At 37.3% G+C, this 24,332-nt stretch overlaps 1 protein-coding gene and 1 long non-coding RNA gene across 4 annotated transcripts in view; both read left to right on the top strand.

The window, feature by feature from the left end:
• Positions 1-4,624, top strand: part of LOC134201391 (uncharacterized) — a 67,061-nt gene extending 62,437 nt beyond the window's left edge. The window contains exon 2 of the long non-coding RNA XR_009976660.1: positions 4,220-4,624. This is a non-coding gene — a long non-coding RNA (uncharacterized LOC134201391). The remainder of the gene's footprint in view (positions 1-4,219) is intronic.
• The window catches only part of LOC101741141 (uncharacterized), a 428,733-nt gene that overhangs the window by 99,451 nt on the left and 304,950 nt on the right, over positions 1-24,332 (top strand). The window lies entirely within an intron of this gene.

The raw sequence follows: 24,332 nt of genomic DNA, 5'->3' as shown, positions 1-24,332 counted from the left end.
GGTGGGCTGTGAGCTCGTCAACCCATCTAAGCAATAAATAAAAATAAAAAAATAATAATAAACCGTTAATGCAATTCTCGATCTTCAGAATAATTACAGCTTGATTTATTTTCTTCAAAACACTTATGTTTGTAAAAAAATAATGAAAATGTCATTTTAACTTCATTAGTTAAAAACAAAATTGAATAGGAAAATATAGCGACATAACAATAAAACATTTTTTATTTATTTTATTGCCCTAGTAGGCAGACGAGCGTATGGCCTACCTGATGGTGAGCGGTTGCCGTCGCCAATGGACCTGAGCAATGCCAGGGCCATAGCCAAGCTGCTGCCTACCGTTAAATACTCTCCACAAGCCTCGCTTGAAGAAAGGACATGTCATAGCGCTCGGGAAACATCGTGGAGGGGAGCTCATTCCAAAGCCGGACGGTACGTGGATGATAAGAAGGGAATTGTTTTTTTTGTTCTAATTCATCAGATTTATCAAACTGAATATTAATGATGTGTAATAATAATAAAAATTGTAGTGAAATTGATAGAGCCACCAATTTGTTTATATTCAAGATCAGCTATATTACACGCAATAAATGCTACATTTAGGGGATCCTAGTGGGATTGAGTACTGGAATTACTACCACTATTTTTACTAGCTACAACGATTGGTCTTGCGCTATCCGCTTTTATCAGATTCGCGCGACCCTCATTGAAGGTCATCTCTTGAAAAACCAACTTCAAACAATGTTGATAAACATTTATCAAGCACATTACATTTCAAGATTGAGATCGTTGGTTGATGAAACAAGTACCTAAATCATTTTGTCGAGGAAATGTAAAAAAAAAAAACCCGAGAGAAGTTTGCTTCCAAATCATTTGCCCCAAAATCCTGAAAAAACTTTCCTTTTCAATAAATCACAACCTTCGATCGTTTCTCTTAGATATTCCTAGCTCCAAAAACTGGACGCATCGATCTGTTCTGTTTCCTTTGCCTGGCAATCTTCCAAATCCCTGATACTGTGATGGACAGACACAAATCGCTCAGTTTTTCACTAAATAATCTCGAAAGGAGTCGTTTACAAATTATCTTTTTATTATCTCGAGCGGCGCGGGACATCTTTACGTCATTTATAACAGACAATAGCACGGAGACTCCTCAATTTTTCTGGACAACGTTCCGTGGGACGGAGCGAAGGCTATTTATTTGTGAACCTTTACCCATGCGCTGACTTGGGAAAAGCAATGGTATGGACGTAAAAACCAAGAAGATCAATTGTCTTATCCAAAATAAAAATTTGTTAGGTTACTAATCTAGAAGTCATCAGAGAAGTCGTTTGTGAACGAAATATGTTTGTGTGTGTGTGTGTTTGACCTATTTAGTAAAAATAGTATCTGATTCAGAGTTGAAAGATACTATAATCACATGAGCGTTGATTATGCGTAGGCTTATTTTAATTTAGCATTCTTTTGATGTTCTTAATTACAGTATATCTTTGTAGGTGTATTGGGATTTGGGGAATTTCATTGTAATATACTCCTTAATTAGTAGTCATAGCGAATGATTTGGAAGCAAACTAAGTCGTTATTACGTAAACAAAAGTTTTCCATGGCTTTGGATGCTTTTGAACTAATACTAAAAAAAAAAAGATGTGTGGTGTCGTGGGACACCGGATAGGAACGAAGTTCCTTATCATGCAAATATTAATTTTAAGATCTATTCGAGGTATAAAGAAAATGAAACTGGAGGTTTCGGAATAACCCACGGTCATTCGGTAACGTGCGAACTAATTGTGGTACACTTCATTCACGGTTGTTTGCATAAGAGTTAGTGTATTGCGCAAACGAAGCTCTGAGATCGTGGTCAATGAATGATAAGAAATATGTTATTTTTTGTACGTTATTACAAAGTTAAGTCGTACACTGTGTGTATTACTAATAAAAATCTTACGTTACGGACGTTTTTTCCCCGTTAGGGTACCCCTCCGCATCGTCCCATAAGGATCTTCGTTCCAAAAACCATATGGGCAAACAACAGACTCTTATAGTGTGTAGAGGCTTTTGCTGTGTGATGCCTTTTGGTCCTGATTATACTAAGCACCAGGCTGGTCCATCCTCGCCGAACCCGTCGCTTGCGACGAAAGGCTACGAGTAAATACACCCACACTGAGTTTCTCGCCGGATCATCTCAGTGGGTCGCGTTTCAGATCCGGTGGAAGATTCTGTGAAGCACTGCTCTTGCTAGGGCCAGTGTTAGCAACACTTCTGGTTTGAGCCACGAGAGCTCTCTTACACGCTAGGATAAAGCTGAAATAGCCCCTCAAGGTTATAAGCATAGGTAGGATAAAAAAATCATTCGTCTATGTATTTAGTGCGCTAAAAATAAAATAAAGTGTGGCTTTCCTGAATCCGACCCAGAGCCACACTTCATTATTCTCAATAAAGAAGAATTTGCGTTTTTCATTGTGTCAATCACTCATTTGAAAATCTTCGAAGGGGCGAGAACAATGAGCTTACTCTCGTCTATTGGTTTTGGTCTTCTTATTGCATTGTAGCCCGAGGCATTGTTGAATGAAAGCATCTTGAGTGTAGCCTTTTGATGCTTAATTAAATTATTGAACAAATTGAAGATTCGACGTTGATGTTATTCGAAAACAATTGCTCTGAGATCGGAAACAACAGATTTATTATCTCGTATATATATATCTCTTTAACATAGACGGTGTGATATCGTAATATTTTACTTTGAACAAAAATAAAATTGCTTTTTTTTCTTTTTTTCTTTTATTGCCCTTGTAGCGAGACGAGCATACGGCCCACCTGAGTGAGTGAGCCCACGGTGAGTGGTTACCGTCGCCCATGGACTTCAGCAATGCCAGGGGCAGAGCCAAGCCGCTGCCTACCGTTTACTAGTCTCCACAAGCATCGTTTGAAGAAGGACATGTCATAGCGTTCGGGAAACACCATGTCATATAATTGTTTGGAGATGAGGAGTTGAGGATTGGGGACCTGATATAAAATATCGTAAGAGACGAAGCTATGTAGACCTAAAGTGCTGTACCATAAGGTTCAGTCAATACCCAGTGAGACTCAATCTTTTTGGGAAATATTCGGGACCTGGTTGTAATTATTCTTGTCTTTTATGTTTTCAACACGTATTAGAAGAAAGTTCAAACTTAGAGCAGTTCATTGTGGAACTTTTAGTTATTTGTCTAAACAGCTACCAGAACTCGTAGACATGACAACGTGAATGCTTCCACAACGGTTGTTCCACCATTTGAACTCGAATGTATGGTGGAACCTGTTCTCCTATAGGAGGCGACCTCCTAGCAGTGAAGGTTACGGAACGACCTGAGGAGGCGAGGCTACGCGGCGTGCTACCTGCTTTCATAAAACTGGTGCAATGTAGCGCGCTAGAGCGCAGTTCTACGGAATTGCCATGTAAGAGCAACCAGTTGGCGTTGTGGCCCCGCAGACTGGCTCTGGTCCAGATATTCCGGAACACCAGCAGCACCGCAGACGAGCTGCCGTATCGAGACGGCTGACGTAGATTCGTCAACTATCGCCCCGATGACCTGTTATTCGGACATTCTAGAAGTGGCCCCGCGAGTCTGGTTGTAGTGTTGACCACGGGAGCCCTCCTAATCTGACCGGTATCTGACTCCGGCCGGAGATCGAGCGTTGGGTGAAAGAGTGCAAGGGGAGTCCTTTGGTGGATACGGCCTTAAGAACATCCTTTGAGCCTGCGGTCTTCTCTCAATATCTGCTTAACCCTGCGGTCTTCTCTCAATATCTGCAGACCGTCAAGTCTCACACACCCCTTAGGCGCGGACATATCTGATGAGACTCGACCTTCTCCCGAAAAAAATGAAAGTGGTGGAACCTATCGGTAGTACCAGGCGGGCTATGAGATGGTCCACACATCTAAGCAGTGGAAAAAAAAATGCTTCAAAATACGTACGAGTATTATCTAAAAAAGACTTCCAGCGATTTGTATAATAATATTAAACGAGATTCTGTACTGAAAATTGTTTGAAATGTGATTACTTATTTTTTCTGAAATAAACAGTATTTATTTTGTCGAGCGAATATTCAAAATAATTTAAAGATAAAATCTTAAAAGGTTTCTTTGTTTTCGTTAGTTCAAAGTTGTTTACTGTAAAAAACCATACTCTTATTTTGTCTTAAAATTGTATAGTGTATTTTCAAATATATTTTCTTGTTTCAGGTAAGCCTCAAAGAAGATTACAAAAGTAAATATTACTAAGGCCCCTTAGAAAGACCCAACAGTGATAAAGTAGCGCAGCGCATTCAATCTGCCTATCTCGTAGGAATGGACGGATTAATTGATAGAAAAATATTATTGTATAAATAAATTTTGTTATATATTATTCCATTCCATTTAAAAACACAGTCTGTTATTGTACATTTTAATATAACTAACGCGGTTTATTAGTTTGATACGTAGTAGTAATCTCAATATTAACTGATTAAGGTCAGATTTCTTTGAAGTTGCCACTGGATAATTCGAGAGGTGGAACTTAATTGAACCATTAGTTTCTTTATCACAACATTACTTTGATTTGATGATTTCTATTGGATGAAAAGTAAATTGTTTTAATTTTTTACATCGGAATTGTGTGGATTACCATTTTTTTTTGAGTCAAAGTGTAATCGCCGGGTTTCCGCCGACACGTCCAGTTTAGAGGCGGGATATGTCGGAGCTGAAGCTACTAAAACCGGCTCCGTGTAGATTATCATCAGCATTATTGTTTTAAATGGTAGAAAAATTAATTTGAAAAAATAAATAAGCGGAATACAATTAATCGGATTAAATAATTGTGCAAGTTAATAAATATAAGTAAAGATACCTTGAAATGGCGTCGATCGCAGAAGTGCAGTTTATAATCAGATACATCTATGCTCTAAGTTAACATGATGAACTGACATGACATGATAATTATTCATTATGGAGTACTAGATAAATGTATGCATACAAAAACAAACCACCTAGCACATACGAGCTGAGGTACTGTCATACGGTTCTTGGGCGTCTTTGGAAAAAGCTGCATGTCTGGTTGTAGCTTTATTAAGGAATCTCCTTACCTTGCCTGGGTTCGGCCACTGGGTTCCAGATAACCGATCTTTTAAGCGGGGGAACCTGCCGTTTTAAGGTAAATTTTTCACAGAACAAACTGACCACGATATGTTCTTAAGAAACAAGTAATTTAAAAAAAATATATTTAGAGTAAAAAGTTAGTCGGCAATATTCAAATGCCGACAAATATATATGGCACCCTTCATCTCAAAAACTGTAAAGTATTCAAAATGTAGGAAATAATACAATGATTTTTTTTATTGCTTAGTTGGGTGGACGAGCTCACAGTCCACCTGGTATTAAGTGGTTACTGGAGCCCATAGACATCTACAACGTAAATGCGCCACCCATCTTGAAGTATAAGTTCTAAGGTCTCAGTATAGTTACAGCGGCTACTCCACCCTTCAAACCGAAACGCATTACTGCTTCACGGCAAAATTGGAGGGGTCCTACCCATGCGGACTCATAAGAGGTCCTACCACCAGTAATTACGAAAAACATAATTTTGCGGGTTTGATTTTTATTACACGATGTTATTCCTTCACCGTGGAAGTCAATCGTGAACATTTGTTAAGTACGTATTTCATTAGAAAAATTGGTACCCGCCTGCGGAATTCGAACACTGATGCATCGCTAGATACGAATGCACCAGACGTCTTATTTTTTAGGCCACGACGACTTCATGAAAATAATAAACGCAATTATAAATTATGTGGTCAACAAACATTTCAAACTAGACACGACCTTCAGCAATGAAGAGACCAATTTAGAAGAAGAAGAAGAAGAAGAAAATAAATCGCAGAAGCAATTTTAATCACGTCTACGTCACGATATATACACGATACATTCATATTATAATCGAAGACGAAATATAACTATTCCCAAAGCAAGTACAGGAGACACACGCTCCACTGAAATCAAACGTGAAAGATCAGTAAGTGCCAATCAACATGTATCAATATAGGTTGTTGACGAGCCTACCAATCATTGCATTGACAATCGAAACGGACATAACCCAATACGACAGGAATTGATTTATGAATTTCACATGCCGAAGCACTCATTGCGTTTGAGAGATACAGTGATGAAATAATTTTGATGTTTCCAAACATTCCTATGATGATATACAAAGAAATCATAAAAGTTATTTGAATGTTTGTAAAATTTTTCCAATGTGTTCAAATTTTAAAAGAGATCAACTACAGATTTTTTGCCCACACTTGGTGCAAATTATATTTTGAATTAGGTTTATGGAATGCTTCCAGTATATTATTATGTACGTATACTCTAGAAGGAATATTGCCCTTTATCTAATACACCCCATTTTAAATGGACGAAGAATTAAAGAGAATGAACAAGAAAACCTTGATTAAAAGGTTACCGTTTTATTAATTATATGGAAAGTCTAGAACAAAATATAAATAATATACATATGTTTCGTAGGATAGGAAGGTGACAAACAATTTTATTGTAGAGTCCAGCTTAAAGGCATAAAATTGAAAGCATTTGGTTGTAAGCTCCTGAATCGTAAACCTCGAACGGAATATTTATTTTTCGCGTTATATTTTCGTTACCAGAAAGGGTTTTCTTGGGGTTTCCTTCCTCAAAGATGTATAGAACTCGTGGAAATTTTATTTACGTTCAGAGCATAGGAATCTTATGAAAAGAAAATCTTAGCTTACATTTCTAAACTGACGCCCACATAATTTTAATTTTCTTTCTTAAATTAAGAACCAGAATGATGGTATGATTGTATAATTAGTTTTATATGATTATAATTAGGTGTACGATTTGCTACTGCAATAACTGAAGAAAATACTATGTAAAGATATGTCAAAAATTTAAGGTGTAATGATTTTCTTTCGCTGTGATTGTGAATACCGTGAATTTTATTGAATACTATTGAATCTAATAGTCACATACCTTGACAAAAACAATCTTCCATGAGTTACTACTTGTATCATGGTTTTGTTGACGTTTTAAGAGTTAAAAATAGTTCGAATAAACTTTACCCAAATAAATAGAATACAAACAAAAAAGGTAATATTTTTGAACAATAGCTCTGATTCGAAAACCCCTTTGGTAATCGGATAATGATAATTGGCAATGATCATGGTAATTGACCGTCTTCAAGTTGCAGATAAAATTAAGCCCGCCAAATCTATAAATTTGCGTAAATTCAAATTTTTTTTATTGCCCGTGTAGCCAGACGTGCATACTGCCCACCTGCTGGTGAGTGGTACCGTCGCTCATGGACGTCAGCAATGCGAAGGGCAAAGCGAAGCTGCTGCCTACCATAATTGTTATCCCACCCGTGTTAAATATGTTGTATATGGTATAATACCACAATCAAGTTTATTTTTACAGTCATGTGTCCTGATCTCTGGAGTGCTAGCCTGAATTCCAATATAATCGAGATTGACCTAATATTTCTACAAAGACAACAGCAGTATAGTTTTCAGCTCACCCATTTATTTATTTGGGATTAGCATATAGATACACATTGAATTGCATCAACCAATTTTCAGATCAAATGCATAAAAATACAAATGTGCAAAAATTGCCTCTTAGCTCAGTCAAGATCGTGTTAGCAAATAATAAATTTGCTCTCCCTAATTTTCACTTTCATAAAAACATGAAATTTAATTTAAGTTATTTTCGAAAATGATTTTCAAGCAGTGTAGTTTTTTTTCCGCATAAAACTGAACTATTTACAATCAATAACATCGTTAAATATTACGACGTGCAGGGTTAGCCGCCAAACAAATTCACCTACCTCCCCAAGAACTCGTAAAACGGGAACAAGCCTTCAAAAACTCGTAAAAGCATGGGCTTCCATGACAATTTGCTTAGTACAGCGCGAAAAGGTATGAAAACACACACCAAAGTTGTTTTTACGACTATTTTAATACCAAACATCTTTGGAGGTCCAAGCATTTGGCCTGTTTCGCAGACCATAGGCCGGCTGGATCCTCTCCAAGTGACGTCAAATTTTATGAGTTCCACTGAAGTCTAATGCTATGTTTGGTCTTATCGATCCATGGTTAGCAATTTCACAATGTATTACTAGTTTATTACATTGATATTTTATGATTAATTTATTGAATAATCTTTCACTTTTATTTCCTAAGCAAAAATATGTATATTTACAGTCTAGTTTCAGTTTACGTATTAATTATATTTTTCCAAATGACATAATGCGATACTTTAATAAATCAACACGACGGTATTGTCTATAGTTAAAATCTAGGATTTTGATGTGAGATTCCCCTTTAAATACGTAATTTATGTTTATGACTAACATGTTTTTCTTTTTTATTGCTTAGATGGCTGGACGAGCTCACAGCCCACCTGGTGTTAAGTGGTTACTGGAGCCCATAGACATCTACAACGTAAATGCGCCACCCACCTTGAAATATAAGTTCTGAGGTCTCGAGTATAGTTACAACGATTGCCCCACCCTTCAAACCGAAACGCATTACTGCTTGACGGCAGAAATAGGCAGGGTGGTGGTACCTACCCGCGCGGACTCACAAGAGGTCCTACCACCAGTAAAAGTGGTGGCAGGTATAATGTATGGATCATGTTCGATCCACTTGAAGTTAAGTAGTTATTGGAACCTAGAGACATCGTTTTCACATAATCGTAGTATTGATTATAAGCGTACAGTTTAAATTTAATTTTTATTTAATTTTTATTTATTTTTTATTTTTAATAATAATTATTATATTATAATACTTTGTTTTAATTGTATATATATTTACGGAGATATGTATGTGTATATGTGTGTGTACATATACGTATATGTATTTCACTGAAATGGTACACCGCGCGTAGTTCGTTTCCAAATGATTCTTGTCCACCTGGTGGTTGTCTGGAAGAGATCGCTCTTAGCGATAAGACCGCCAATTGTACTTTTTTGTTTTTAATGCATCGCACTGTTTATTTGTTTTTTGGTGTACAATAAAGAATACTCTCTCTCTCTCTCTCTCTCTACAGTGGTTGTGCCTATTCAAAACGGCAATCGCATTACGATTGCTTCACGATATTAGACAGGATGGTGTTGCTAAATACAGGAATGCCTGCCAACAGTGAATCGTTTAGATATTTGGAATTAGTAAACTCAAGTTGTAAGCTACCCTAGAGGAGGCTTTTACCCGAAGGGGGTCCATACAAAAATAATGTAAATAATATTAAAATTAATATAAGAAAAAACTAACTTTTTAATCCTAAAGTAACTTCTTAATTAACTTTTTAAACTTTAATTTTTACTTTTGAACTGTTTAATAAAAAAAAAAAGAAAAAAAATAAAAAAAAACCATTAATGTATGTTCAAATTGTTTGTAATTAATTATTTTTGTGTGGAATAAAGAAAGCTTTGTTATTATTATCTATATATTAATACGTGAAGCAAAAACTTTGTATCCCTTTTTACGAAAATTGCGCGGACGGAGGAGTATGAAATTTTCCACGCTTATAGAGAATATAGAGAAGAAGTGCACAATGCTAATATTTTTTTAAAATAATCCATAAAAGATACATTAAATCAATAAAGAAAACATTACACACACTACATACCATGTATTTGACGCACACACGCATGCATACTATTTATTGTCAAACTTTTGTTCTTGACGTCTGTTGTCAAATTGAGATTAAATACTCTTTGTCTTTATAATTTTTTTTATAGTGCATCCTTGGCGAAATTTTTGATTATAGAAGTATAAAATACAATCATAATAGTGTACAAACTTACAATTCCAATTAATTATAGTCGAATTTCGACTACTGCGGGACCTCTAGTTATTAAAACTCAAGCTGAATTGGAATAGCAAATAGCTTGCCTATCGTTTGCTAGTTTCATTTTCACTCGTAACGAGAACTGGATTCATTGTTTTCGGTGCTCGGAGCCACGGAATTACATCTTGAGTTGTATTTATGTTATTCTTGAAAAAAATAATGTTATTCGGCCCCGTATTACCGTCATAACTCAGGAAAACAAATTTTCTCACAAAACTGATTCTCACAATTTAAGTCGTATCTTGTATTCCAGTAGGCTGTGTCTACACGTTTATTACTGGGTCAAATTTAAGACGCTCTTTCTAATTAATGACTTGTGGGTTCGTGTTGGAGGTCCATTTTTTTGCACAAAAAAAAATTTCTTGCTTGCTTGTCTTCGGAATTTTGAATTATCAATTTTATACTTTGATCTTTTTTATTTGAAGAAATGTTTTGCTAAAAATCATGTATATTATGCTATAGAATCAAATCCAATTACTTTTACATCCATGTTCAAATTGAATGAACCTATATATTAATACGTGAAGCAAAAACTTTGTATCCCTTTTTACGAAAATTGCGCGGACGGAGGAGTATGAAATTTTCTACACTTATAGAGAATATAGAGAAGAATTGCACAATGCTAATATTTTTTTTAAATAATGCATAAAAGATACATTAAATCAATAAAGAAAACATTACACACACTACATACCATGTATTTGACGCACACACGCATGCATACTATTTATTGTCAAAGTTTTGTTCTTGACGTCTGTGGTCAAATTGAGAATAGTTTACATATTGTTTGTCTTTATTAATATTCTTCTATAGCGTTTTCTTGGCGAAATTTGTGATTATAGAAGTATAAAAAGACAATCATAATAGTGTACAAACTTATTATACAATTCCAATTAATTATAGTCGAATTTCGACTACTGCGGGACCTCTAGTAGTTATTAAAATGGAAATGCGGACTTGTATAAAGGGTGTCTGGAAGGTGATTTTTCCTCGCGTGGTTTCTCGTATTTGTGCGATCGCCCTTTTTTTTATTGCTTGTATGTGTGGACGAGCATATTATAATTTTGCGGGTTTGATTTTTATTGCACGATGTTATTCCTTCACCGTGGAAGTCAATCGTGAACATTTGTTAAGTACGTATTTCATTAGAAAAATTGGTACCCGCCCCAGTTTCGAACACCGGTGCATCGCTCGACACGAATGCACCGGACGTCTTATCCTTTAGGCCACGACGACTTCAGACTCCATTGTCGCGCGTTGCTTTTTTATTTTTAGTCTAAAATTATTTCATCGTTGTGCTTTTCATGACACATTCAGTAATCTCAACTTAATTAATCGCACCTGAATTAATATTTCTTGATCAACGTTTTCACTGTGTGTACTTTTGCGTAATGTGTAATTTTTTACTGATTTTTTTTTTGCTTGGATGGGTGGACGAGCTCACAGCCCACCTGGTGTTACGTGGTTACTGGAGCCCATAGGCATCTACAACGTAAATGCGCCACCCACCTTGAGATATAAGTTCTAAGGTTTCGTATAGTTACAACGGCTGCCCTACCCTTCAAATTGAAACGCATTACTGCTTCACGACAGAAATATGCAGGATGGTGGTACCTACCCGTACGGACTCACAAGAGGTACCAGCAGAAATTTTTTAATATTTTTTTTGTAGAATTTTTCATTTAATTTCTCCTTTTAAATCCTCCTCCTTGCGTCGATAATCCTCAGTGCTGAGGGTCGTGGCCTCCTCTAATAGCTATCTCCTGCATCATCTTGCGCCATTCCTGCCTGTCCTCAGCTGTGTCCTTTTAAATACAACATGCTTATAATTCAAATTGCCATTGAACGTATTCTATCCTTTAAATCAGAAGTGTCTGAAATAGTCCTCTAAGAGGATGTTGCATGTTGTGATAAGTCCGTTTGCTCATGTAAAAATATGTATAAAGACCCATGATTTCTTTCATGGCAAAAACAGGGCGGTGTCTATATACAATCACAATGAGCGTAGACTCATGTTTATAGAATACATTGAATACATCTTCTAATGCGTGTTTGTTGTATGTAAGTTAAAATAAAAAATAAATAGAGTAATGATTTATGTGTTCCAAATAAATAAATAAAAAACAACAATTCTCAATCTAATGTGAGCGTTGACTAAATGTTTGTATAGTGTCTACGTCTATCCATAAGATGCTTCCTTGAGTAATGTTCTTACATTTTGTAAAGGAGCCCGTGGATTATATTTGATGGGCCGGGCAAAACAAATCGACTTCTTTACACACAGTACCATACATGTACAAATGTGTTTTGATAAATTGTTTTATTTTTGCTCTTAATTTAAATGAGAATTTTGAATCATCAATATTGCGTATGAATTACAATAAATTTAAGGTCATAAAGAAAAATATCTTCTTCTTTGAGTTTGAAATAAAGATCTAAGGTATACATATAACTGTTAGAGCAATAACACATTGAGTTTCTCACTGGATCTGGTAGATTCAGCTCTTGCGTGGGCAGATTTTGGCAAAGTCTCTCAGGTTGAGCCCCTGAGCTCACCTAGCTCACTGGCTTTAGCAATAGCACTGCTTCGCAGAATCTACCACTGGGTCGGAATAGCGACCCACTGAGAAGATCTGACGAGATGCTCAGTGGGTTGTGCCTATGGGAATGAAGTGTACCGTACATCCGACATATACGACAATACAGAATGCATAAACTAGAATCAAGCCGAAGCACTATTCGATTTGAACCCGCATAGATCAATCATAACCTGCCAATATATGAATGCGATAGATTGTCCTCTCTTGTGATGTAGGTAACGTCCCACGTGTTATAAGCTATACTATGACGCTACCTTTTTGGTATTACATTTTCAGTATAGAATGAGATTTCGTCTTATAAAAATGTTTGGGAAAATCTATCACTGAAATATAAAAGTAGCGACGTGATTTTTTTTTCTTTTCAGACTCAATGATAGTTGTCATTCTTGGATCTCAGTAATGTTACGGGCGTAGCCAAGGTACTGCCTATTCTTAAGGACTACTTTTAGAACTTGCTAAATAAACCCAAAGAATGGTATCATCAATACAGATATATTTCCTTTCAGAAGCTTTGGAGCTGTGAATAAAAGATCCTCTAGGCCAAATATCAATTTGTTATCATCACCACCCATTTCTATCTTAGTTTTTGTTTCGCATCCCGTTGAATTAGATTCAACCGAAAGAGAACTTTTATAAATATATGGTGCTTTACTACTTTTCGATATGACATTAGCAATTGATGACTTAACATAGCGTTCGAAGGCTTTGCTTGGTAATCTCTCTGGAGTATAATGCAACAACGCAACACCATTCTGCCAACCGAGAACTGTCGAGACATCGGCTTCAATCGGTCCGGTGCCTTAAGGGTTCTAGATGAGAAAGTTAGGTAGTGCAATCCTACTTCGCCCCCTTACCCTTTCCTAGTTCTGTTTCACTGGGGATTCGTTTAAGATGCTTATTATGTTAAATTTTATTATACCAGTAAGTCGATCAAATTCATTTTTAAATAAATCACATAGTTCATGCATACTGTAAACCCTTTCAAAAGCATTGTAAGAACCCGTTGCCCACTGAGTTTCTCGCCGGATCTTCTCAGTGGGTCGCGATTCCGATCCGGTGGTAGACTCTGTCAAGTACTGCTCTTGTTAGGGCTAGTGTTAGCAAGTACTCTCAGGTTGCCGTGAGCTCGTCTACCCGTCCGGCTATAGCTGGAATAGCCCCTAATGCTACCAGCGTATAGGTAGGGCAAAAAACCCGTTAAATAATAGTGTACGTAATATATTTCCCAATGTGTATAAATCATGTCCATCCAAGTTAATACTTATACTGTCCATATGCTACAATTACCCAAATTGGCCATCACCCTTTCAGCCCGACTATGTCTATAAAAGTATATCGCGTGGAAAACTACCTTATTGCTGGTATTTTCAGATAAGAATCTTTCGGGATCGCTATTATCATTTAAGTAGATAAAAGCAATAGAATATTGGATTGTAATGAAATTCCTAACTAAAATGCTATTTTAAAACGAAAATATCTGTTAGTTGAATAGTCCATGTAACATGATGCTTGTTTGATAATTGAGCTTGATCTTATAATATAGATGGGCGGCACTTCGGTCATTAGTCAATTAAAATTGGGTGTTTTTTTTATTGCCCTTGTAGGCAGACGAGCATACGGCCTACCTGATGATGAGTGGTTACCGTCGCCCATCGACTTCAACAATACCAGGGGCAGAGCCAAGCGACTGCCTACCGAATATATTTTTTATAATTGTTTGTTTGGCGAAAAGTTTTTTTTTTTTTTTTAACAATCACGCCACTTTAACTGGTCCCGTGATAAGTTCGTAAAGAACTTGTGTTACAGGTACCAGATAACGGATATAAATGTAAGATTGTTATTATACACATACATATATTTAATATACATAAATAACCCTGGAAAAGGCATTTATATTTATCATACAAATATCTTCCCTTGGCGGGATTCGAACCCGCGACCCCCTAGTGTAGTGACCATGTCACTTACCACTACACCAGACGGACGTTATGAAATGCATTTACCTATTTAGACTTCATTTTCATAGTATGTTTCTAACATACTTTAAGTGAAGAACGGCCTATCACGCATTACCTTTACAATTGCACCGAACCGATTCGCCTTGCACAACTCGAACTACATTTTATTAATGTTTTAAAAATAATTTTACGGTTTCGTGTTGGGTTTATAATTATACGTTTTACTTTAGATTTTTCGTGACAACGAAAACCGTAAACTGTCTTCAACATAATTTTTAAGTCCGGCGTAAACCTTAGAAAATATTGTTGGAATATGAGAACGCACCCATATTTATTATGTTGCCAGTACTGATTTTGTACCAATTATATTGGCTATACTTTTTTCTTGTCTTGTCACTTCGTCTGTTCATGTATGTAAAGTTTTTTTTCTATAATATACGTGAGGCATTTTTTATTCAAGTTCAAGTTATTTATTTATCAACCCAGTTATTGCCAACAAATATAAACGAGATATACAGGTCACGATATTACGTATAGCTTATCAACGCGCACGTAGGACGATTTCTCGTCCAATTTCCAGTTGAATGGATTCAAATCCTTAGTTATAGGTGTGCGGTTGGAGCTTTTCGACGTAAGTGATCCGTGAAAATGTTCTAAATGGAATTTTCGTCTATATACCTCGTCGAAGCGTTACGCGCCGTTTGATTACGCGCCCACTATTGGCTTATGATTACGATTATTGGATACGTTTTGTTACGCTTTAGTAATCTAATTACCGTTAGAACCGGAGCCGTGAGAATAGGAGAGGAGCCGGGAAGTGAATTATCAAGTTTTGGACCGTTTCACCAAATTTTTATGACGCGTTTACAATTTTTGAATATTTTCACTGTTCTAGTGTAAGCAATTTGTAATTAATTCATTTATCGATTTTACCTTATCAATACCGTTCTCGTATTTCTGTCGCAAAGCAATTCCGTTTTGAGAATAATAACGCCGCCCCAATTGGGAATTTGAAAGCTAGAGAGCCTTGGTTGCTGACTGATGGCTTGCCACAGATTTTAGTAACACACAGATTAATGTCAAGAACACGATTACAGAGTAACGTTTACAAAGTTTATTTTTCTTAACGTACGTTTCTGTACGTTTCTCCGCGTTTACTTTGTAAAGCCGAAATAACGAAACGCGCCGAATTTCCTCGAGATAAAGAGCTGCTTTTGTCACTGTATGGTCCATAAGCTGCCAGTGGATTAATTACGATTAATCGAACACACTGTTTTATTTATTACATTACAAATGTCCGAGTCATATATTAGTGTCATTCATTTGTCTTGATAAAAAATATCCGTTAAGCCAATCAAAGCCATAAAATGTCTTTGTACGAAAATTTGTACAAATCCAAAACATACAATATTCATAATTATAATCTATACATATAAATAAAATTAGAGTGTCTGTTTGTAGTATTGAAATAACCGCTTTTTACTAAAAGCATATGAATATATATACGGTACATACACCAAATTAACATTTATTACAATTTTTGTCTGTCTGTCTGTTTGTTCCGGCTAATCTCTGGAATGGCTGGACCGATTTTGATGAGACTTTCACTAATAGGTAGCTGATGATATAAGGAGTAACCTAGACTTTTTTAGACTAGCTTCGCCTCGCGGCGTCACCCGCAGTTATTGTCGTACCGCGCGCAACATGGCCGGCTTCGCCTATCAATAATAAAATTTAATGTTTCGGAAGCGAAGAGAGGGCGGGTCGCTAGTATTAGTACAAGATTGATCGATTTAAAAGTAAATTTTGTATCTGTTTTTTGTTTATATCACGGATTCGCTGTCCGAGGTATAACATTTTTGTTAAAGGCATTTTCTGTTCGGGCTTTAACTGACCTGTTCTTGGCTGGTGAGCATAGTTTCGGGAAGCCACAACAATCTATGTTTGTATGTGAATTTTGAAAGAAAGACGTTGAAGATTATGAAAATTAAAGGACAAAATCGTTATTATTTAAATTTAAATGTTTACATCAATCTTAGGGACGTAGTCTTTGTGAATAATTCATGCTTCATTGATTATATCTTTTAGAAGCAAAAAAAAGCAATGGATGTAAACAAGCTGTTCGACTTCAGAGCGATATTAAATTACCATAATCTGGGTAATTAGGCGCGACTGCTAGTCCCGGAGAGATTAATAAAGAAAAAAAAACCTTCATTTAATTTCTTCTAAATAAAATTTCGTACGGTTTTGTCAGGCCATTTTCTTCTATAGTTTTTTTCGTGCCTTATTACGATCTAATCTAGAAAGACAGAAATGTAACTGCAATACGACTTAAAACGCTCTGTTTAGGTTCGAAAATTAATGCTATTTTCTCTAACCGCTTTAGGAGAAATACGGTTTGTTTATCGGTTGTATGATCCTAATGATTTTTGTTTTATGTTACTCAATCTATGTACAAAGGTCATCATCAATCATATTTATTTATAATTTTATAGATCTGTTCTACGTCGAGATTAGTGTACGAGCTCACGGCCCACCTGGTGTTAAGTGGTTACCGGAGCCCATACATATCAACAATGCGTGAACTTAACAGTAGACTAATTTAAAGTTGAAATACCTGAAAAAAAATTCTATTTTAATGAATCTAGCTGTAGGATTGAAATGATTTTAATAGACCTAGAAATATATTTTTTCGCATCGAATATGGTTATTGCCTATCATTTATGTATAAAGCAGTTATTGTCACTTAGTCACGTTTGCCTTTCAAGCGTCGATATCAAAGCCGGCTCATAATGCACTTTAGGACAAATAATTACGAAAAATCAGAAACGTCGTTATTTTGTTTTGTGTTCTACGATGTTATTCGCTCATCGTGAAGACCGCTTGGGAATCCATGTTAGGTCGTTTTTTTTTGTTCCAATTGATCATCCACCAGTGTTAGCTAATAAAGAATGCGTGAATCAATCAAAAAATATCTCTTTCGCTTTAGTCTCGAAATTTTAAGAAGCCCTCCGAGTAATTGCCGACGGAAACGTCTGATCTCGTGCGAATGATTAATTTTATATAAGGGCTTTATGAATTTTGTTCGTTCGAAAAGCTTTCGGTTGTCTTCTGTTACGCTTTACCAATGAATCAAGCAGCAAGGATGGTTGTAAGATTTTTATGAGATAAACTGTTACAAAAAAAAAAAAAAACGTCTTTGTCTATTGATGGTAATTTATCGTGGAATTTTAGTGGATTTTAAGATTTCTTTTGTAAGTAGACGAGTGTACGGCTTAGATGATTGAGAGTGGTCACCGTCGCTTATTGACGTCAGGGGCCCTGCCAAACCGCTGCCTACCGCTATGTAAGGTGGAGGTTAAAATATAATATTACAAATGAAAATTTTGAGATCGTCTATAAAGACCTCAGAGCACTTCAACGACATTTATAATTCATAAAAGAATATTAGGAAATCATTAGCAGCACATCCGGTAACACATTTGAGTACATTTCGTATGGTGAATATTGAAGCGAGCGAAATAATCTTACATCTCGAAAGCGTATTTCATGCGTCTGTTAACGCGATGCGAGTTTCGTTGAACCGTTTCTTATTAACACCACTTTGGTTAATAAATAAATTATAATTTACGAGTTCTGAGTAGTGGTAGCATGAGGGGATATTGTTTTTTTTTTGGCCCTTGTAGGCAGATGAGCGTATGGCCCAAATGGACTTCAGCAATGCCAGGGCAGAGCCAAGCCGCTGCCTACCGTTAAGTACTGGTTAAGTAACTACCGGATCTTCCAGATATTCACCAGATATTCTTCCAGATATAGCCGGCTCAGGCTTAGCCTGATAGAAATTGCTAACACTAGCCGTAGTAAGAGCAGAGTTTCAATAATCTGCCACCGGATTGGAATCGCGACTAACTGAGAAGATCCGGCGAGAATCTTAGTGAGTTATGTCTCTGGACTAGGTTGTACATCGAGTGCCTAACCGTGAGTGGATAGTAAGGATTGGAAGCGACATGCTTAGGGAGATAGCGAGTGTCTGCTGGGCCATAATTTAATTTTGGGTCTAATAAATCTATTTCGAGGCGGCCACGATAAGAGGGTAATCGCACTGGGCCATTTTCTCGGAGCATTATTTAATTAATCAAGTCCAAAAATACATTACATTACCGACATACATACAAAAATAAGGGTAGTTTGAAAGTTTCCTCATTGATGGATAAGTGTGTGTATGGTGTAGCTAAGTTTTCCTACATTTATTGATCCACGTTCGCCCCACTCTACCATGTTGTAAAACAGAATGATATTATTACTTCTAAGATTCCATTGCACATCGGAGCTGTATTGATTGATATGATTCTTTTCCCTACCTAAGCTGGTAACTTAGAGGTTTATTCCAGCGTAACCGGAGTAAGTGAGTTCCCTGGGCTCTAGCCTGTGGACGTTACTAACACTACCCCTAGCAAGAGCAGTGCTTCCCAAAATCTACCACCGGATCGGAAACGCTACCCATTGAAAAAATCCGGCGAGAAACTCAATGGGTTGTGTCTGTGGGTTAATTTACTCGCCAAACCCTTTGTCGCAAGCGATGGGTTCGACGTGAAGCGTGACCGGTGCTTGTGTTACCTAAAAGCACCGATAGTCAGCACCGATGTCGACTGTTTACCATTTCTATCATTAATACTTTGTTTGTTTTCCATTTCATCGATCATTCCATTTGTTTACCATTAATATTTAATAGTTACTATAGAGTAATAGCTTTGGAGCGGTGTGAATTAATACATTAAATCCAGTTATTAAATCCGTTCTAATCTATTAAGCATCGACGTCAGATAAAACTCAATTACAGGAATGACGTTTCGTACGTGTGGTGTTTGGATTACATATTAATATTATACAAGAGGAGCATGTTTGGCTGAGTATGTGTCTATACTAATATTATAAAGAGGAAAGATTTGTTTGTTTGTTTGTTTCGAATAGGCTCCGAAACTACTGGACCGATTTGAAAAATTCTTTTTCCATTAGAAGCCGACATTGTCCCTGATGAACATAGGCTACTTTTTTTATTTATTTTTTTATTATTTTTTTTGGTTTCATGTGTGTTTTAATGTTTCCGAAGCGAAGCGAGGGCGGGTCGCTAGTATTGTATAATTACGGTTCGCCGTCTCTGGATTTGTTGTATTTTTATTTATCAATCAATCTACGAATATTCTATACATATTGTTTTAAGTTTTCGTGCTTGTCTACATAAATACTATTGTTTATCGGGTGTTTATCATTTTTACATGTCACGAATTACCTATAGATATTTTTAGGAGATATTCGAAGCGCTGTCTAACCGTAATTGTGGCCAAATGAAAACTGTGGTAAAACTCGTTAAATATTAGTATATATAATGCTATATATGTATATAATGGTATACTATTAGAGCCATAAGACGCTGCGGACACAGTACGAGCGGGGCTTTTCTGGCCCCTTCTCATAGTACTGGACACTAAATAATCGGGTGTTGTGTCACTGGAGACATCAACCATGTTAAACCCACCTTGAAACATGAGTTCTAAGTCTCTAATTATACTGGACAACAGCTGCGCCACCTTTCAAATGCACTAATAGGCAGGGTGTAGGTACCTACGCGTACAAATGCACCAGGCCTCTTATTCGTTAAGGCCACGACGACTTCAAATGACGACAATGTGCCATGAGTCCCTTCTTTATTCTAAAAACAAATGCAAAAAGAGAAAAAACTGTAAAGGTAATTAAATCATTTGAAGTTGTTACAAATTTACAAGAGATATTTACTGCAATTTCTTTGAATAAGATTCGAAACCGCAAGCAATAGATGTTCTAGTGAGACCTTACGAAAATATATTCGCTCGACGCGTTGAGGAAGTTCAATTTATTAATATTAATGAGCCGACTTCGAGTTAGACGTGTCGGTGAAGGATTTAGAATTCGATTGTTATTAATTGCCCCCATTTCTGGAATCTTTTAGACTTGTAATTAAATTTAACTTGGAATCTCCGTAATTTATTGTTGCTTCTAGACGAATCCTGTTAGCATCGAAGGCGAAGAATTCAGAAAATTTTATTTGAAAAAAATGTTGTATTAAAAGATTTCAGTATTTACATATTTTTTTAAATAAATTGAAAAATATACCAGACAGTGCCGTTGAAAAAGGTGTGATTCATAAAATCCTTTTTATATATACCCCTTTTTTCTAAACAGTCAGTGACTTTATTCTAAATCAAGTTCCTTTTATTGACGAAATCCTTTATTGTAATTAAATGTCTATTGTGATTAAATTTGATTTTTGTGTATGTACTAATCTGTTTTAACAGTCAGACAGCCAGCCCACTGAGTTTCTCGCCGGATCTTCTCAGTGGAACGCGTTTCCGATCCGGGGGTAGATTCTGCGAAGCACTGCTCTTGATAGGGTTGCTAGCAACGTCATCAGGTTTGAGCTCCGTGAGCTCATTTACTCGCTCGGTTACGTTGGCATTGCCTCTCAAGGCTAACAGCTTAGGTATAAAAAAAAGTTTCAGTCCAATATACTCTATTCTTTATTATCTGGAACGCTATCTTTTTATTTTTGGCTACCAGCTTATTTGTCCAAAAACGTATTTACTATTTTTGATGTGAAACATCTATAGCCGCACGTAAAACCGATGTTTGGCATGGCGACGCATGCCGTGGCGACGCGTCGCCATGCGCAATCGACTGTGCGATTCTCTTCCACTCGATCCGGCGTTAAGCCATCTCTCTCGCTACACTGAGCTCAGATACCTATAGTGTATACTCCGTAGTGTATGTAATACAATGTTGTTTACTACAGTACAGATAACCTGTGTTTTACTTGAAAACAAATTATTTTTTCATAATATTCTATTTTATCATTATGATATATTTAGTTCATATCACAATCTGTTCTTTTTTTCTGCATATTACTTTTACATATTTTTTCTTTTCTGCATATTACTTTTACAAAATAATGTCGATGTTTCACATCTGCCAGGCGTCCCGTGACGGCTCAATTTTTTTTTTATATATTAGTGATTTTAGTATATTTTACATCACTAGTTAGCTATAGCTTTATACTCTAACGAGTTATTAAGTTTAGTAGGTGTGAAAATAAGGCGCAGCTTATACCACTAAAAATAGATTTTTATTAAATAAAGACCCAAAATGTGGGTTGCTCCACAAATAATCGCATTAAAATGTTATTTCAGAGACATCTTGAATTGTTACTGGTTAATGTGACTTTGGTAAATGTTGATTTCTTTCGTCAACTGAATTAGTAGCACAGGTATATTTTTTTATAGATTTGAAAAAATACAGTTTGTAGTATTTTTCCAATGATTTCATGGAGCGTTTGGTTTGTGTAAGGACTTTTTCATTTACTCAAGCTGGAACACAGGATTTCTTCGTCAAGCTAGTAAAGTGAAAGTATCTGAATCATTTAGGGTTTACTATACGCTCTGCGCATACGGATGGAGTCGCTCGCGTCCGCAGGAAAAACCTTCAATACCCTGCACGTGTCCTCCGGGTGGTGCAAAACGAGCTTGACAACGCCGAGTTTCGGGCGGCGGATTCTGATAACCCGACCCCCAAACTGGGGAAACTCACTTTGGAGAGGCTACAGGGGCCTAGAAGAACTAAAAATCTTCAAAAAAACCTGGCGTAGAAGGCAAGGGGAAACCACTACGACTATCTCCCTAGAGAATGTCCCGACCTTAAATGATGAGTACAGTAAATGAATATGCGAGGTCGGATGATCCGACTGACAATCGGCGCTCGGTGATACCCGGGTCATCGCGTGTGAAATTGGCTACCGAAGGCACCGTACGGGCTCGGCATCAGGCCCGGACGACTGCAAATGCTACTGATGACCATAAGAGAAAGCTTCCGACCCGACATCCACACCGAATTGGAGCATGGAATGTAAGAGGTCTAGTACAGGAGGGAAAACTGGAAATCGTCGAAAAGGAGATGATCACTCGTCGGTTGACTATACTTGGACTGTCAGAAACACATGTCAAGGGCTCAGGACACTTCACAATGGCGGAAGGAAATACATTCTACTTCTCAGGTCACGAAAGTAAAAGCCAGAACGGGGTGGCCATCATAGTTTCACAGACGTTTAAATATGCGGTCCTTGGATACAACGCTATCAGTGATCGTATTATGACTATTAAACTTAGAGGAAATCCGCTACCTATAAATATTGTCCAAGTATATGCACCAACGGCTCAGTCTTTAGAAGAAGAAATCGACAGTTTTTATGGAACACTGGAAGACTGCATTAATGCTTTACCACGCCGTGAAATGCTTTTCGTGCAGGGTGACTAGAATGCGAAAATTGGCGACACTAGCAGAGACGATCATCTGCGGAAAACTGTGGGGCACTATGGACTCGGAACGCGTAACGATAGAGGTGAACGATTCCTGGCGTTCTGCGTCGGAAACAGCCTCGCAATCACCAACACATTTTTTCAGCATCACAAACGCCGACTATACACATGGAAATCGCCAGGTGACCGGTACCGGAATCAAATAGATTTTATAACTGTTGACCAAAGATGGAGATCGAGCATAATTAACACCAAGACCCTACCCGGTGCAGACTGCGGTAGCGACCATCAACTGCTGATGGCGGAGGTGCGCGTCCGTCTTAAATCACCTAGACAGCCACCAAAAAAGCCATTAAGACTTTCAAGCGGGGAGATAGAATACTTCCAGCATATAACAGAGTCCACTCTAGGGACAGAAGACGTAGCGGAGCACACAACTGAACAACAGTGGCTGGTCTTTAAAAGACATATCAGCGAAGCTGTTGAATGTATCAAACAGCGACGGAAACCACAAGGTAAAAAGAGAGGCTGGATCAGTGAGGATACTTGGACCATCATTGATGAAAGAAGGAAACTCAAAGCAAATGGTCTTACAACACCCGCCGAAAAGGCAAAGTACAGAAGTTTGTGCAAAGACATCCAAAGACTTTGTAGGAAAGACAAAAACTGCTTCTTCACGAGTATTTGTGCAGAAGTACAACAACACGCGCAAAAATATCAAACAGCGGATCTTTTTAAAAAAGTAAGACTATTAACACGACAGTTTACCGCTCAGTCGTGGGCAATTGAGAATAGAGATGGGGAAATCATCACGGAGATCGATAAAGTTGCAGAGAGATGGAGTGAATATTGCGCTGATTTGTATCATCTTGAGCACGCTATGGATGGTTCTGATCCTCTGGAAGGATGCAATATACACAACATGGAGCTGGAGCCGGATATTCTATACACAGAAGTAACTGCCGCTATTGGAAAATTGAAACCAAATAAGGCAGTCGGCATCGATAATATTACCGCCGAAGTTTTGAAGGGCCTCGGAGAGAAGGGAGTTGCGAAACTTGTAGACTTATGCAACTCAATATGGCGAAGCTGTGAATGGCCGAAGGATTGGCCTCACTCTGCGATACTGCCATTACACAAAAAAGGCACTACCAGGAGGTGTGACAACTATAGAACGATTACCCTGATATCACACACTAGCAAAGTACTGCTGCATGTCATTAACTCAAGGCTTAGACACTTCCTAGACTGGCAAATTCCACAAGAACAAGCAGGATTTGTTAAGGGAAAGGGTACTCGCGAACAGATACTCAACGTAAGGCTTATCATAGAAAAGTGCTATGAGTATAACATCCCGGCCGTTCTATGCTTCGTCGACTACCAAAAAGCCTTTGACTGCGTTAGTTGGAAGCATTTATGGTACGTGCTTAAGGACATGGGCGTTCCCATGCATCTGATTCAGCTGATGAGAGCCCTGTACCTGTCGGGACGGGGATCGGTACGGATCGTCCCAGCACAATCAAAAGAGTTCCGATTTGAGAAA

Source organism: Bombyx mori, chromosome 25 (genome assembly GCF_030269925.1).
Source record: "Bombyx mori chromosome 25, ASM3026992v2".
NCBI lineage: Eukaryota > Metazoa > Arthropoda > Insecta > Lepidoptera > Bombycidae > Bombyx > Bombyx mori.
The sequence above is the reverse complement of the archived record's forward strand: the minus strand, read 5'-3'. Positions and strand labels throughout refer to the sequence as shown.